Below are 18,822 nucleotides of genomic sequence, written 5' to 3'. Positions count from 1 at the left end.
AGGTCAAACTTCATAGGATAAAATGCATTTTTCCAAAAAAAAAAAAAAAAAAAAAAAGATATTCTAAAGAGTCAAAATGCTGCTTCGTTAGCAGAGGAAACCTTTCTGGTGATATAAAGAGGATCTCTCACTTGAGAAAAGTGGATATCTCATGCCATAAAATCGTTACAAAAAGAACGATACAATCAAAGAGGGGGAAGAACTTCCTCCCTCTGTATAATACCATAGATACACAGGTGAATTTCATTCCTCCACGTTGTGTCTATGACATGTTTAATAGACTCCTTAGCTAAACCATGTGCTGCAGAATTAACATCTCTAGGTATATAGTTGAAGCTCGAATTGCTGAGTGTTGTCAACCCCGTTTGGATGCTTTCCACTTAATGCCCATAAATACTGTTGCATGGATCATGAGAATTTGTTGTCTGAACAATCTACTTAGCATCCCCTTCAAATATAAGACCATATGCTCCCAGCTCTTGACCAAGAAGTACCCCATATACTGCTGCCATGGCTTCTGCTGTTGTCGATCGGGTCCACTACGACCGTTTTTGTAATGCTCCGTGCTACTATAACCTTGCCCTAGCAGTCCCTGGCGATGATCCCTAGACCAATTCGTCCATCTTTTTTCGCCACAGCAGCATCCCAATTGATCTTACACATTGTCATCGGAGGTGGTTGCCATGGAATAACTGTCAGTGTTGCTTGCGACTCAGGCACTTCCCTTGTTGTTTCATTTGCTTCCCAGAATTCCTCCAAAGATTTAACCGATTCTCTCACCACCTGGTTAGGATGGGTGAAATAGTCTCCATGAACTACCGAATTTCTCCTAGGCCATATGTGCCTAGCTATTACAGTAAAGGTTTCCATCTCCTTATTATCACATTTGGTTTCCATGTCCTCAAAAACTTGGATGAATTCCTTACCCCGGCAAGTCGCTTTTCGACAAATAGGACATAGGCTATCTTTGATCACCCCCTTTTTGTATAGGTTATTCTTTGTCGGCAAAAGATTATTCAAAGCTTTCCACAAGAACATTTTAACAACATTGGGTACTCTGAGCTTCCAACAAGTCTGACAAATTTTTGTACTTTGATCGTGCCCCGAACCCCCACTTTTTGATAACACACATAGCTCCATCTCCGTATGATAAGCACCCCACAAGAGAAATTCAAATTTAATTGAAACATCAGATGTATCTAAAAAATAAATCACAAGGGATATTCAATTTTTAGGCATATAAAACCAAGCAATCAATCATGTGAAATTATCCTAAATCATCAAGTGTATCCTTGAATCACAACAAGATATCCAAGATTCATTAAACGCAATTGAAAACAAGTAAAAAATTTAAATATAAAACCAATAAAATCGGAATAATAAAACTTACAATAAAACGATGTTGTTCTTCATCGGTGAGGCTTCATCCCCAACCTTAGTTGAGAATTTAGCTCCACATGACTATGAAACTAAAACCTAAACCTAAACCTAAACCTAAAGAAAAACTAAACTAAAAAAAAAAGCTGTGGATTATATTCTGTCTACACAATTGTATCCCAAAACTAGTTTTTAGAATTGTATATATTTTATTGAATGCAAAGGTGTCTATTTATAAGTTTAGAGAAGTCATAGAAGCCATAGTAAACCTAAATAATTCGGAAGTCTGTCTCCCAGTCCAAATAGAAGTTTGAAATCATAATAAGATTCGTCCAGATTTGTGTCCTTTTATTGAGGGGCGAGTTTGGCATAGTAACATTCCGAATTAGAAAAATATTATTTCACAATGAATTGTAGTATTTTGAGCTAACTTTCTAATGCCGCTAAAATCATCTCAATATGATATTTGAGCAAAATGTTATGGTTAAAATACTGAGACATGCACAAAATCTGATTTTCAATCCAATCCCATTTTTACTCCGATTAGAGAAATTTCGATTTAATCATCTCCTTGATTGGGTTAAACTTAACCATATCATCTAGGTCTTCTTAAAATGTGATTTCTTCCAAACTTTGCATTTTTTCTTTTAAAACTGCAGTTTTTCTTCAACAACCTAGAAAACACTAAAAATACAAAACATTAAATAATGACGCAGCTAAAGGATTAACTAATGTAAATAAAGGGGTCCAAATATACAATATTTGACACTTATCCAATCAGAAGCTGACATATCAGCCAATTTCATTAGACTTATACTTAAAACAAAGACACAACTACACCAGATTATACTCTATATGAAATAAGAAATTAATTAATTTTTTTTTTTTTTTAAAAAAAAGAGAGAGAATTGAAGGGGTGGTTGGCTGGCTACCCCTCCCCCACTTGGGGTTGGCTGGCAGCCACCCCAAAGGGAGGTAGGGACCGGCCACCCCTAGGTCTTCCTGTGATTCATATTTTCCATACCCTTTTCATCAATATATGGATTTTGCTTACGATTGATTCTGCAAAAGTAGATGATCTTTTGCCACAAAATCAATCTAATCTGCTGAAGATAAAGCAATATGCCATGGGGATTTATTCTTTACCAGCATTTCATGGTCACCCATAATCTCCTCTAGCAGCTCCTGCAGCCACTCCCATGGCCTAGGGGTGGCTCGCCGGCCACCGCAGGCATGAAGGTGGGTTAGTTAATTTTTTAAGTTTATTTATTTATCGATTATTATTATTTATTTTTTATATTTGATATAATGTAGTGTAGTTGTGCTTTTTAAAAAAAAACTTAAGTTTGATAAGTTGGCTTAAGTGTCACCTTCTGATTGGTGACACAAAACTCACATTTTGTACAACCTCCCCATATAAGTTATTCTCTTTACTAATTATTATAATTTGATGTACATGTTGATCTCTTTGTTATGTGTGGGTTTAGGCTATTTGGCTATAGAAAATCCTTACCAATTTTGTTTTATTTCTAAATCTTAACTCTTAAGTGATAAAGCTCCATTGGCATTTTGTAAGGGAGTTAAAAATGGCATATCCTGATATCCTTAACATTTTGCAATGTTTAATTTTATGTGCATTTATTTATCTGTTTTTTGAATACTTGCTAATTACTTAATCTTAAGTGATAAAACTCCATTGACATCTTGCAAGAGAGTTAAAAACATTTAACACCTTTCTTTTTTCATTGAATGCAGTGTGGACTGGTGTGGGCAGTTGGTAGCTAGGTCGAGGAGTAGTCTCTTTAGATGAATTTTGCTTTTTGGTCATTTGACGCATTTCAGTCATTTATAATTTCTTCAATTTGATTTTTAATTCTTCTATTTGTAATTCTGTTTGTAAATTAATTTGTTTTTTTTTTTTTTTTTTTTTAATTTGAAGTTGCTTGTAATTTGTAAGGCCATGATACACTTGTCCTATAAGCATGTGATTTTAGGTGTTTATAATTTTTGCAATTGTAATTTGTAAGTTATTGAGTTGTAGGTTTTTCCATGAATAATGGGTCTTGGCCCTGCTATATTTGTTCTGATTTTTACTTGATCCAGTGAATCTTACCTGATTTGTAATTGGCTTTTGGAATAAACTTGACTCATTGTTGAATTTTAAATGTTTTAGAATACTCTTCCCTATTAATCTTAACAAGCCTTAATCGGGCCGAGCTACCCGTTTAAGGCTCAAAAGGCTTTTTAACCAAGCTCGAGCTCAAGCTCGGGCTCAATTTCATGATTTTGAAACTTTTGTTTTCTAACTCGAGCTCGAGCTCGAGCTGAGTCGAGCCAATCGAGGTCTCAACTCGGCTCGAAAGTGCTCTTTTGCGATCCCGAGTGTGTCAAAATTGTCATCGAGCCTAGCTTTAGCTAGGGGTTTCAAGCTCGAGCTCTCGGCTCCTTTTTTTTGTCTTCCTAAATGAGCCTGTCAGAGTTTACAAGCTTGGCTTGGCTCATTTACAGACCTACTGAAATACTCATTTGGCAAACCCCGCCAAAATCGCACATCTCTTCCCTTTCTCTCTAAGATTCGCTAATGGTTTCTCTCTATCTTGAATCAACTCCCTCTCGATCCCCCTTGACAGTCTCTCGCTCTCTGTCTCTCTCTCCGTTCTCTGTCTTGGTTCATTAGGCTGAAGAGAAAGAAGAAGTGGGAAGTAAAATAAATAAAGAAAGACGGAGAAAAGAGAAAAAGGGATAAAGAAGTGTGTCGGCAGAGAGGGAGAGAAAGAAAGGAAAGAAAGAGAAGAAAGAAAAAAGAAAAAGTAAAGAAGGAAGGCGGTGGATTGGGTGGAGTTGTACGGTGGAAGAAAAAAAAGAAAAGAAGGGTGAGTGGTGGGGGAGGGGAGAGAAGAAAAAAATAAAAGTAAAATTGACTCATCACTTTTAAAATAATTCATCTAATTCTCTCTACAAATTAATCATCAATTATTTCAATCATTCTCTAAATTGATAGAAAAGGAGGGAGGAAGGAAGCAAGCTGAGGACCTTTAAATTATTATCTCTCTTAAATCATCAAATCAAATAATCTGAATATAATCTCTCATACAAATCAAAGCTTATGATATAATATTCTCAAATTAATATTCATACATATAATATTTATATAATCTCATAAATATTTTTGCTTAATATGAATATTAAAATAATTTTTATTATCAAACTAATCTTTTTACATTTTAGTTTTAAAATCTTTACTTGTGTCCGTTTGTTTCGCTGTAAAATAATTTCTGTCAAAAAAATATTTCTCTGTAAAATGATTTCTTAGAGAACATTTTACTGTGTTTAGCGCTTAAAAAAATCACAATTTTTTTTTTTTATATATATATATTTTCATTAAATCATTTCATTTCATTTCTAAATATGTTAGCCTTATTTCCTTCACAAATTTGTAGCTGGCCAACTTGTGAAGAGATTTAGTCAGGATGCAGTTCAATTTCAACGACCCTTTCAAGGTTTTAAAGTGTGAAATTATGAGTTGCTAGCGGAACAAGAAAATAAGTATTTGTTAATGGCATGATGGCTTCTATTAAGATTTTATCAAAAAAAAAAAAAAAACTATAAAAGATAATGATTGTTGAGGTCTGCGAGAAAAAGATATGAGAGGACATTTGACAGGAAAATCTATATATGAAGAGTGATTGTTGAGGTCTGCGAGAAAAAGATATGAGAGGACATTTGACAGGAAAATCTATATATGAAGAGTAACACAGAGAGAGAGAGAGAGAGAGAGAGAGAGAGAGAGTTAAACTCAACAATGTCTCAACCAAGTAAGCAGGTCAGTCCCTTTTCCACACTTTCAATGTTTCTCACAGTGTTTGGTTGCTGTGAAAATATGAGAAAATGAGTGAAGGAAAGAATTTGGAATCTCATAACCAGTGTCTGCATTTGCTGCAAATAGGACGGTTCCAAAGTTTTCCTTTTTTAATGCATGCCTCTGTTTTCTTCTTTATAGTTGTTTTAAGCTTTAATTTCCAAGAAAAGCGAAGGAGCTTCAATTATAGTTTATGGCCTCTCAAGTTTTCTGTTTTTCTTGATTTTTTTGGGACTATTTTCTTCTGGGTAGTTTTGAAATGCTCATAAAGTGAACCCATTTGAAATTGATTTAAAATGCTCATGACAAAGATGCAAAATTTTCAATCTGTTTCTTAGTTCATGGTGTATATGTCACTTTAAATAGTTTCTTTGAGTGGTAATGTATCAAGGAAATAATTCTTTTTCTGTGAAGTTAATCAAACTAACTTTGCAATATCTAATCTGTGCAGAAACTTCAAAATGGTCTACGTATGCTAGTGATGAAAATAAAAGAGCATGAGAAAAACATAAAATCTCTGAAGACTCAACATAACAAGTTAGATGACTCCATTCTTGATTTGCAAGGTATAATCCTTTTCTTATTCGATGTAGAGCAAATGAATCTTAAACAATTGAATGAATCTGTTGACCAGAGATAAGATTCTGTTTATCAAGGATATAATTATAATTATCATCTTGTAATATATCTAGCATTTGTTTAGATTTTGCACCACAAATTATTAGGGTTTTAATTGTTGGTTGTCAAAGAAGATACTTGGGCAACCATCTCTCATTCTTGACATCATTGTACAGGTTTACCTAGATGAGAAATTTTCTAAATAAGTTTATGCAAGTTATAAACTCAATAATGAAGCACTTAAAAGTGTTTGAATTAAGGTCAATGTAGTTCACCTTGGATGCCAATTAATTCAATTTTAAAATTTTAAAATGTTTAAATCATTGACTCTTTGTTTGGTAGCTTATTTTCTTACAAGTTTCCTCATTTAATTTAGTCAAGTATCCTACCTCAAGCACTCCTGAGATTGAACATGAGAACAACTCCCAACTTCAGACTGAGGAGCAAACAATTGAACAGATTCTACAGCATGAAGAATCTGCTGCTGGCATTTTGTGTCAATTGAAAACGCCGTTTGGTACTCAGGCTTCCCATCTTCCATTGACCAAGGATGTGCTGGGTATTGTTGCAACACTTGGAAAAGTAGATGATGATAATCTTAGCAGGTTTGTTTGACTTTGCATTTCATTTTCCGTGTGTCTTTCTCAGTTTCTTGTATTCTGCATAGTTGCGATCTCATCATGAGCTGCATTTGATCATTTATGGTTATATTTTCATCCAAAATAAGTGACAATCGTTTATTAGCTTCATCATTGAAGCTTTGTTGTAGGGGTTTTTGTGTGTACGCTATGCTTGACATAATATTTAATTACTTATTTGGAATGCAGGCTTTTTGCAGAGTACTTGGGAGTGGAGACCATGCTGGCGATTGTCTGTAAGACATATGAAGGTGTTAAAGCTCTAGAAGCATATGACAATGAAGGCTGCATAAATAAAAGTTCTGGTCTTCACGGGCTTGGGGGTTGCGTTGGGAGGGCTTTGGATGGCCGATTTCTCGTTATTTGTCTTGAAAATATAATGCAAGAGTCTCATATGCTGTATTTTTTCCTTCTCCTGACAATCTGGACTTGTTCTAAAATCTTTTTCCCCCTTTCACAGACCATATGCGGGTGAGTTTGTGGCTGATGACCCACTGAGAAGGTTTGATCTTATAAAGCCAAGGTTACCTAATGGGGAGTGTCCACCTGGGTTTCTTGGGTTTGCTGTATGATCAACGTGGACAACACAAACTTATTTTGTCTCACAGCTAGCGGGTACGGCCTTAGGGAGACGCTATTTTATAAGCTCTTCTCTCGTCTGCAAGTATATAGAACAAGGGCGGAAATGTTACATGCTCTTCCTTGTATAAGTGATGGAGCTCTTTCTTTAGATGGAGGGATGATTAGGAGTACTGGTGCTTTTTTCCTGGGGAATCGGTGAGAAGCTCTGCTATCACAAGTGAAATGCATATTTATTACTATTTATTCCATTGTTTTACTCTCTTCAAAACTTATTGTTGTACTTAGATGTTTACTGTATTTTGGTAATGCATGTGCCTTTATAAATAAGGTTCTTCTACTTAACCGGATGGAATTTCAGTGAAATTAGTTAAATTGCCGGGTCAGCTGCTTGACTTGTAGACTTTCTTTCTTTCTTTTCTGGTTTTCCCAAAGTCAAAATCATGATTGCTAAAAAATATTTATACTTGTTTCTTGTTCAGCCACTGGTCTATGAATTCAGAAGTCCTAAAATCTGGATCCATGATGATATTTGTTTATTAATATGTAAGTATGGTGGCTTTTTAGGATAGAAAATATTTATACTTTCTAAAAAAACTCATCTCCTATGCAAGTTGATTTGACAGAATTAAAAAGAAGAATTTTTGTTATACTTTATAATATTAAGGTTTTAGCAATATTTAATATTTTTGAACTTCATAGCTTACTAGGGTTTGTGAATTAATATAAATTTATAATTTAATTATTTTTACTGGTAAGTTGTCATAAACAGTAGTAAATTAAAAGATAAAAATTCTGAACCTTATGGATGTGAATGCCATTGGTTAATCAGTTGGAATTTCATATGCTGTGACATCTTAGTTAGGGATTCTGTCTGATGTTAGGGAAGATGTAGATGTGAAATTCCCAAAGCCCTCGGTGACATCAACTCTATGTGAAAACTACATTGAAGTTGAGAGGCAGGTCAAGGAGATGAAAGGGAAAAAGGAAAAGATGCTGGAAGATATGAAGAGAGAAGAAGCATTATTGCAAGCTGCAAAGTTCGATTTTGATAAAAAGAAGCAAGAGTTTCTCAAGTTCCTTGCTGAAAGCTCATCGAATGCAACTCAGGTAGTTGCCTTGAACTAGTCGAAAGTAACAATCATTTGAATCTTGCTGATGGAAGTAAGAGCATCTCCAAAATAATATTTAATATACCAAACTCTTTAAAATTTAACTATTCAGACTCAAAAACCTCATTTGAGAAGGCTCTCTTCCAACTCTTCATACCAACACAATGCTACAGTGGTTCTTTTTTAGAAAATTACCACAGTAGCATCTTCATTTGTTATTTTTCTAGCATTAAACGTTCATCATCTCTCTCTCTCTTTCATGAAGAATTGCTCTGCTCCAACGCCTCCAAAGGAACTCTCTATGAACAAAACGAGCACGCCATCATCGAGGTGAGTTCATCCGAGTCTCTCAAGACCCAAATCTCTCAATTGTTTCTTGAAATTTCTATTGGTTTGTTCAGAGGTCATTTTAGAAGGGTTTTTTGGTGGTCATATGGGGTTTGATGTGTTGAAAATGGAAATATTTTATCCGTGATTTCTCTCATGATCTGGTTTGATTATGTTTTTATTATGATTTTATTTTGTTTGATATGATAGTAATATTTCATTATTTCTTTCCATATTAGTTTTTAGGTACATTGTAAAATATACCTTTGCAATCTAACCCTGATTTGGTGGGTTAGATTGCAAAGGTATATTTTACAATGTTTTAGCTTGTTTTGGGGGAATCGATGTGTGTGTGTGTGTGTGTTTCAGTTAGATGTTGAACTGCAATATATTGGGTTGACTGTTGATGGTTGATAGTGTGTTTGTCTGAACTACAAAATCTCTATGTGTGGGTGTTTCAGTTGATGGTTGAACTGCAACATATTGGTAGTAAAGGGTTCTAAAGATGGTTTTATATCTTTGAAGCCCGACTGGTTGGAAAAGAAGAAATTGCTCACTCCGACAGCTCATCCATTTAACTTGTAAATTTTTGTTTGTTTATTTTATGATTTGTACTAAGGCTGTTCTTAGAGATAGAAGGAACAAAGTTAGGAGAGGGAGATCACTCACGCATTGAGGGGGAGTAGTAAGAGACCTACTTGGTATAGGTTGTCTTGTTTGAGTCTCATGCGTACATATGCATCCTAGGACATGCATGTTTCATTTTTTTTTTTTTTTATTTGCTTCTATGCTTCAAGTATTTTTTTTTTTTATATGAGCCTTGTGTTTTATTTTAATTTTTAAGTAAAAAAATGGGGTGCTATCATAATGCTTGCATGCGTTTTTACATTGATTCTCAATTGATCTTAACAAGTTGATTTCACTCAAGTATGGTGATTGTGTGTATCTTTATGCATGAGTATTGATGACTTTAATGGGTTGTGTTTTATGTGTATAAATGGTATGACAATTGTGACTTTGTAGTTGCTTCCTTAAGCACGATGTCTCTTTCACAAAGCTCGAGTTTGACCGCATGGGTGAGAGCGTGGTGGGCAACCATGTATGGGAGTACCATGCGCTACTATCAAAACAAATATGGAGAATCCTTAAAAACCCGGATTCCTTGGTAGCTAGAATTCTAAAAGCCAAGTATTATCCTCACGGTTCTATTATGGAGGCAAGTGTGAGCAATAGGCAGTCATATGCATGGCGAAGTATTATCTCGGCAAAATTTGTAATTGAACATGGGTCAATATGGAGGATTGGTGATGGAGAGGATGTACACGTGTGGGGGGATCGTTGGATTCCACAGCCAGCAACCTTTTTGGTGGAATCACCCATTAACACTGTTAGTTCTTGTGTTGGCTTAATTTAGTTCCAAAATGCAGATGCTACTATTCACAGCTCAAACATTGATATAGAATGCTTAGAATCCAATCTCCACCGTTCATAATGTAGATTCATGTGTTATGAACGTCCCTGCAAAATTTCAGCTCAATCGGACCACAAACGCCCATCGATTGGAGTTGTTGATGAAGACTGGACAGGCCGGGTCCGGACCGCAATTCCCCGGGTCCGGACCCCATTTCCCGAAAGCTCATTTTATGAGGCCTGTCCGGACCTCAGATTTGCAGGGTCCGGACCTGGCTGACTTATTAGGGTTATTTTCTATTTAAACACGATTTTGCTACATTTATATGTACGTATTTTATTGAGCAAAATTAGGGTGCTTAGAGAGAGAGAATTTGTTCTAGATTATTGTTGAAGAGAAAATACGTGAAGCCAATCGGAGTTCCGGTGAAAGGAAGTCTTTTAGAAGAATCGTTCCAGATGTTTTGGAAAGGGCTACTGAGGTAGAAGTCAAGTGGGTCACTTGTCGTGTGCAAGGAAGAGTCAAAGGTTTTGTTATTCTTCTTGTATTCCTTATTCTTCTATATAGTGAATTGATTTCCTGGGTTTGGCTGCCCCGGAGAAGTTTTACATTTAGAGAGTTCTCTAAATGGTTTCCTCTTCGTAACCAAATTTCTGTGTTCTTGATTGCATATTTCCTATCAGTATTTGATTGATCTTTTAACTGCTAAGTTAGATCTGCTTTCTGGTTATTTTCTGTAAAACACCTAAACGTGTGAGTAGGTGATAATTGGAGTCGATTTAGAATTTTCAAACACGTTACCAGAAGATGCCAAGGTAAGGGACCTAATTGATAAGGATTCTAAGGGCTGGATACCAACTTGCTAATGGAACTTTTTTGGGAGGAAGAGGCGCAACTCATTCTCAATATCCCTTTCAGCCAAATACAATCTCGAGATCGAAGGATTTGGCGATGCACTACAAATGGTGAGTTCTTCGTGCGGAGTGCTTATCATATGGAGATGGAGCTATGTGTGTTATCAAAAAGTGGGGATTCGGGGCACGATCAAAGTACACAAATTTGGCAGACTTGTTGGAAGCTCAGAGTACCCAATGTTGTTAAAATGTTCTTGTGGAAAGCTTTGAATAATCTTTTGCCGACAAAGAATAACCTATACAAAAAAGGGGTGATCAAAGATAGCCTATGTCCTATTTATATATTGTTTGGAAGAAGAGACGGTAGCCCATTCTTTTATGGGAGTGCTCAGCTGCAAGAGACGTGTGGGGAGGGAGTCAACGAATCTTTCAAAAAGCGACTTACCGGGGTAAGGAATTCCTCCAGGTTTTTAAGGACATGGAAGCCAAATGTGATAATAAGGAGATGGAAACCTTTACTGTAATAGCCAGGCGCATATGGCCTAGGAGAAATTCGGTAGTTCATGGAGACTATTTCACCCATCCTAACCAGGTGGTGAGGGAATCGGTTAAATCTTTGGAGGAATTCTGGGAAGCAAATGAAACAACAAGAGAAGTGCCTGAGTCGCAAGCAACACTGACAGTTATTCCATGGCAACCACCTCCGATGACTATGTGTAAGATCAATTGGGATGCTGCTGTGGTGAAAAAAGATGGACGAATTGGTCTAGGGATCATCGCTAGGGACTGCTGGGGTAAGGTTATAGTAGCACGGAGCATTACAAAAACGGTCGTAGTGGACCCGGCAACAGCAGAAGCCATGGCAGCAGTATATGGGGTACGTACTTCTTGGTCAAGAGCTGGGAGCATATGGTCTTATATTTGAAGGGGATGCTAAGTAGATTGTTTAGGCAGCAAATTTTCATGATCCATGCAACAGTATTTATGGGCATTTAGTGGAAAGCATCCAAACGAGGTTGACAACACTCAGCAATTCGAGCTTCGACTATATACCTAGAGATGGTAATTCTGCAGCACGTGGTTTAGCTAAGGAGTCTATTAAACATGTCATAGACACAACGTGGAGGAACGAAATTCGCCTATGTATAATGTATCTATGGTATTATAAAGAGGGAGGAAGTTCTTCCCCCTCTTTGATTGTATCGTTCTTTTTGTAACGATTTTATGGCATGAGATATCCACTTTTCTCAAGTGAGAGATCCTCTTTATATCATCAAAAAGGTTTCCACTGCCAATGAAACAGCATTTTGACTCTTTAGAATATCTACATTTTTTTTTTGGAAAAATGCATTTTACTCTCTTGAAGTTTGACCTCATTTTAAATTTGAATCTCAATGTTTAAAAATTTGCAATGTACCCCCACAAAGTTACAAAATTTTACAATTCGAGCAATCCGTTAGTCAATTCCATCTTCTCAAACAAAAAGTCAAACATGTGAGGATTTTTTTTTTCCCAATTTTTCCATATTACCCCTAATTAAAAAAAAATGGCTACCCCTATCTAACTGGATTGCCACCTCCATAGCTCTTGAAGATGGTTCGGCCACCCCCATTTGCCCCATTGGGGGTGGCCAAAACTACTCTCAAACCTCTTGGGGGCTGCTCGGCCACCCCCATATGGCCAAGCGAGCCACCCCCAAATGGCCGGATTGGGGGTGGCGCTCACCACTCCCATGGCCCATGAGCCACCCCCATTTGGTTTTTTGGGGGTGCCTCAATCCGGCCAGATGGCTACCCTCAAATGGCCAAAGAGAGTGGCTACGGCCACCCCCCAATTGTTTTTAGGGGCAATATGAGAAAATTGGGAGAAAAATCTTCACATACGTGGCATGTGTTTGATTTTTCGTTTTGAGAAGACAAATTGCTCGAATTTCAAAATTTTGTAACTTTGTGAGGATACATTGCAAATTTTAAAATATTGGGGTTCAAATTGAAAATAGGGTCAAACATTGGGGGGGTAAAGTATATTTTTCCCTTTTTTATTTGGGTTCTAGATGGAATATCTGCATTTATTGCTAAAAGAAATGTTACGCACACTCCCACTCCTATACTTTTGTTCACACACTCTCTGACGTGGTTTATAAATTACCATTGGATTAAAATTCAATAATGATTAATTCTAAATTTAATGATGATTTTAAAAGTCATATCCAATAGTATGAAATGAGAGTGTGTGTAGAATTACTATATTACTAATGTTTTAGAGCATTCACATTGGTTTATGTATATTTTTATGCAAAATGGTTAATCAAAACTCACTTTATCTGTTTAGCTAATAAGTTTTAAATGACATCATAAATCCGATTATCTATTTTTTTTTTTATCTATATCATTTAATTTTTTTTATAAGGATTATATTTTTTTTCTAAATATCTTATTTTTCAACTTTTAAGAAAAAATAGATGTGGAGAGAGAAATAGTAAAAAAAAATTCTAAGAAAAGAGAGGTGTGGATTGAGAAATAATATATTAATAAGATGAATGTATGAACCATATTATTACTGTTTACAAATGCAAAAAAAAAAAAAAAAAATTATATTTGAAATGCATAATCCGATATAAAGAGTTTTTAGTGTTTTACTTTTCTAAAAGACTTTGATTTAGAATCGGAATACAAACAAATAATACTTTGCAATTTTTTGGTTTATGTGACGAAGGTTATAATCGGTCCATACGTCCCGGACCGGCCGGTCCGGGACCAATCCACCGAAATATCCGTCTAAATTCAAAATTCCTGGTCCTATCGTCTTTTGTCACTCTTTCAGTCTCTTTATCTCCCGCGCTCGCTCCCGCTCTCGCTCTCACTCTCACTCTCACTCCCGCTCCCGCTCTCGCAGCTCTCGGTGAAATCGATCGATCAGGGGCTCTGATTTGATCTGCTCTCAGACTCAGCCTCTCTCTCTCTCCTCGTGTTTGATCTGCGCTCAGCCTCTCTCTCCGTCTCAGGTATGTTTTTCCGACAACTCCTAGATTTATCTGGGATTTTCTGTACTTACGCTTTTCTTCTTCATCGAGATTTCTTTTCGCGAAAAAATTTTAGGAATTTTTTGACTTGGATTTAGGGTTTGGATCAAAACCCTAACCTTATGCCCTGTCCGCCGTTAATGGTAAGCGATTGAACTTCAACGTCTTTTTTTTTTTCGATTTCCTGGGCGATTAATTTTAACAACAGTTTGATCCGACATTGGAAACTCTTGAAAGAAATTCAGATCTGGGGTTTGATTGGAATCCAGCGCAATGAAACCCTAATTTCGAAATTCCGAAAGATATAGGGCTTAGATTTAGAGACTGTGATTGAATTGTATGCTCTATTTTTAGGGTTTTCAATATTTTTGTGGATTACTAAAATACATCAGTGTCATTGGAATTTCCAGATTTGATCAGATAAAGCATGGAAGGGGATACTCTCACTTTGAGTCCGGATGAGATTACTGTGGCTCACGCTCTGATCCAACTTCGTGGTTTAGACTCTGAATCAGAGTCTGGTCGCTCCTGTTTCGGAGTTAAGTGGGGCGTCCGGAGAAGGAGAACGTGCACTCTGGAATGCAACGCAGATGAGTTTTGCCGCACTTGTTTCAGTGTTAATTGGGGCGTCCGGAGAAAGAGATCAAACCCAATTCCTAAACCTTTCAAAGCTATCCAGGTTTCTTCTTCACCGATTGAATCCCGATACTTTGATTTGAATAAACCCATTCCTAGAGTGAGAAGGTTTAAGATCTGCAGGGCCAAGAATTCTATTGCTTGTTATGGACCACGATACGTGGTGCCGATATAAGGTTTAGGTGATCAATGATTCATCGTCTCATTTTTAGGTTTTGTCTTTGTTTTCCTTTTTGTTTCTTTCTTTCTTTTGGGTTTTTCGTTTTGATTCTTTTTTCCTTTGAGTTTTTCTTTTTGATTCTTTTTTCTTCTGGCTTTTTCTTTTTGTTTTTATTTCTGTTTCTTTTTTTTTTCCTTGTTTCTTTTTTTTATTCTTTTTGTTTTTTGTTTTTTTCCCTTTTTCTTTTTATTTCTGTTTCTTTTTTTCTTTTGGGTTTTTCTTTTTAATTTCTTTTCATTTATTCTTTTATTTCTGTTTTTTTGTTTTTTTTGGCATGATTTACACCCCCAAACAAATGGAGATTTTCAATTTTTTTTTTGTTTTTTGTTTTTTGTTTCATTTCCTTTACAAAACTGAAAATTTGATTTTTCTTCTAAAATTTTGGCGACATGGCCGAGTGGTAAGGCGGGGGACTTCAAATCCTCTTTCCCCAGTTCAAATCTGGGTGTCGCCTGATTAACAAAAAAATGATTCATTCTCTCCTTTTTAGGCATTTTTGGTTTTTTTTTTTTTTTTTTTGTTGGCTCTCTGTATATGCATATTTCATTTTGTATTGATTTTGCGCAATTTTTATACTGGGAGTTTGGTTTTTTGATTCTGATATGTACTTCTAAAATTTTGGATTTGGAAGATTGAGAAAACATTGCGTAGAATCGATGCTTCTGGCATATTCTGTATTTTGAGCTGCTGCTGTTTTTGGTAGAAGCATAGTCAAACATTGAAGGAAGGAAGGATTAACAGTTTGAGTCTTGGTATTTCTGCTTTTACCATCCTGATGCTTTTTAAACTAATGATGAGCTTAGGCTGCTACTCATGCCTGATGGAAATTGTTGCAGAAACATTCTATTCTAAACTGATCACAATCACATACCATGTTGCTTTAAAATGTTGAATCTGTTGCATTCCTTAATATAGTTATATAATTTACATAGTGCATGTTTGGTGGAAATAGACTTCTGGCGTTTGCATTTATTTACATCTTCTATGTGATTTGCAGGGTACATCTATGGTGCATGATCCATATAATTATTTTACCATAAAATCCTTAAGAAGTTTCTGAATTCATGTATTGTTTGAATGTACTTAAATTAAGTATCTGGTTGTGCTATTTTTACCTAGACTAAAAGCAATCTCTGTAAAAATTTCATTTTGCAACTCCCAACTATTATTGCCAGAATTTCCTAATTTTAGTAGTAAATCAGTAAATGCTAAGAAAAAGCATATGCTTCAGAGGTTCAATACCTCAATTGATTTGTCAAAACTTTTGTGACCCTGCAGATTTTGTCCTGAGCTTCCATTTACTCCTTTAAGTACCTACCATGGGAGATAGTCACTAATCATTTTTGCGGTGGGATATAACCAGATCCATTCATGCTAATCTTACCTGGATGGCTCTAGTATGTGATTGCAAATAATGAGCCATATAATATAAAACTTGATTGTGTTTTCCTTCCTTATTTTACGTGTTTCCAGCTTGTGCCTTTTCTGCTATACTTGAGATCGTTGTAGACATTACTAACAAGAGCACTTTGGTGTCTAAGATTTCATGCTTCCATCAATTTGTTAGGCTTGCCAATCATATTTTTATTGGTCTTTACTGTGGAGTTTTTTGAACCAGGGGTAGTGAAGTCGATTTTGCATTTTTCCTCAAATTGGAAATTCAACTTAAAACTTCAATTTTCTCTCATTTTCTTTGCAAATTGAAGAAACAATTGGTTCTTGATAAGTGATAACTATGAGGCCTCATTTGGTTAATTAGGCGAAAATCATTGATCTAGGACCATACTGCTGCATTTGAGCAAATATTTAAGCATGCAGATAAGAGTAAAGTAAAACAGAATCTTTAAAAGAAGAAAAAAGGAAACGAAAAAAATGTTGCAATGGGCTGGGGGATTGAACATGAACGAAAAAATGTTCATGTGAAGTATGCAAGAAGCAAAATGAGAACAATAGTTCATCAATTTTAGATGTCATGAAACAGGGATGACAGAAGTCCATATATAGCATTGTCTTTTGTGTACAGCAGCGACAAATTCATCATTTTTCCATTGTGTATTCTACAATCGGTTCACGCTCGGGTGGTGTATTGTATTGTGGTTGGTTGAATCAGTTGATTCACTCTTTCCTCGGCATTTGTCAATTGGTGGTGTGGGAAAGAGGCATTCGATCAAAGGCGAAGATGTCAATGCAACTCATTATGCAAGTTATGAATTCAAGGTTGGGGAGCGGGAATCCAGGGAATGCCTTAATTTATTTATTTCTTTACTATTTTCCATAAGGACAGCAGTGATTAGCTTTCTATTTCTAAATGCTTTAAGTTATTTATTTTTTCATTATTTTCCAGTGTCTCCTTTTCCTCTGCACAGACGGAGGCTTTACTATCAGAACGAGGGCAAAATGGATATGAGAAGAGAAAAAAGGGATTTCCTGATTCGACAAAAGCAAAAGCGGACACGCTAAGCATTCACGCACAAACTTATGACTTGATTTTGCATAAGTCCATAACAGTTCAGCCAAGATTTTTAGTACTCTGTTCAAGTAGGGGAAAAATTTGTTAACCGTATGGATTGACTATCTTAAATGGCCAATTATTAATGCATGTAATTAGTGCTTTGCAACTAAGCCAAATCCAAACTGTCATTGTTCATTATCTGTTTGATACATGAATGTGTTACATGATTGAGATGTTTCCACTACTACTATTATTTTGCAGATAATAGTTCTATAGGACTCACTTGGGGTTGCTCTAGATGATGTGTAAGAAGAGAGCGCATTTCAAAGTGACTCATAAGCAGCAAAATTGATCGACCAACTGGGATTTCCAAAGGTTTGTTCGTGTCAGACCCTTCCACCTATGTATCTCTATGTTTCATTTTCTTGCTGGCAATTCCATAAGAACAATGGTGATTAGCTTTCTATCTCTAAATGCTTTAATTTATTTATTTTTTCATTATTTTCCAGTTTGTCTCCTTTTCCTTTGCACACGTGGATTTGCTTAGTTATCAGAAAGAGCGTAAAATACAATGATTTATCTTGATTTCTCTGTGATATATGCTTCTGATCCTTGACTTGGAGTACCTCACTATAGTTTTTTTTTTTTTTTTTTTATAAGTAACAAATCAATACTTAAAATTTTTCGTAGAAAAAGAATATGTAAAATCAATACCTCACTATAGTTTATTGATGCTCCAAATTCTTGAAGAAACAGAGTGCAGTGATTTCACGTATGGGATATCAACATTACTTAATAGTGTCTGAACTGCCCAATTAATAGTCTGTTGTCCACGTGACTCAATGGACAGTAGTTGATTTCTTAGTACAAAGGGGTTGAGGTTTCCTCTGAATCTGCTTTCCTTAGACGTACTTATGCTTCAAATGCATGAAATGTTTGTTATTTACCCCTTTCTTTTTATCCTGTACCACAACTCTTGGTCTTTCTTCCTTTTAGATAGTTTTTACTTTTATATATATATATATATATATTTTTTTTTTTTTTTTTCTAGACAAATGGAATGAATAATTGGCCATGACACTATATTTTTTTATTTTTATATTCAGGCACTAAAAACAAATATGGTAGCCATGCAAAAATTAAATGTATGCAATGCATATATTCTCTCATTTACTGCATCATATGCACATTCTATTGCCACCCATCCCCGCAAAGCCACCAGCACCCCCCTTAAATAAAATTCTTCTTTTGTTTTTTATTTTTTATTTTTGAACTTTTTCATAGGTCTAAACAATGGTTATTTCCATTTTAGAAGATTGATTCATTCAATCTTGGTTTTGGCTAAAAAAAAAAGAACTCTTTTGCTGCATGAAGAGCGTTCATTATTTTCTTTTAATTCATTCTTTTATTTCTGTTTTTTTTTTTTTTTCCTTTACAAAAATGAAAAATGGTTTGTTCTTCTAAAATTTTGGCGACATGGCCGAGTGGTAAGGCGGGGGACTTCAAATCCTCCTTCCCTAGTTCAAATTTGGTTGTTGCCCGATTAACAAAAAAATGATTCATTCTCTCCTTAGGCCTTTTTGTTTTTTTGGCTCTGTATATGCATATTTCATTTTGTATTGAGATTTTGGGCAATTTTTATACTGGGGAGTTTAGGTTTTTGATTTCTGATATGTACTTCTAAAATTTTGGATTTGGAATTTGATTTCTGATACTT

At 35.6% G+C, this 18,822-nt stretch overlaps 1 pseudogene; it reads left to right on the top strand.

Moving 5' to 3' along the window:
* The first annotated feature begins 5,179 nt into the window (after positions 1 to 5,179).
* On the top strand, positions 5,180 to 11,700 carry LOC132169552 (protein DEFECTIVE IN MERISTEM SILENCING 3-like; annotated as a pseudogene).
* The last annotated feature ends 7,122 nt before the right edge of the window (positions 11,701 to 18,822 follow it).

The sequence above is a fragment of the Corylus avellana genome, chromosome ca2, assembly GCF_901000735.1.
Source record: "Corylus avellana chromosome ca2, CavTom2PMs-1.0".
Lineage (NCBI taxonomy): Eukaryota > Viridiplantae > Streptophyta > Magnoliopsida > Fagales > Betulaceae > Corylus > Corylus avellana.
This window is presented reverse-complemented; position numbering and strand designations above follow the sequence as displayed.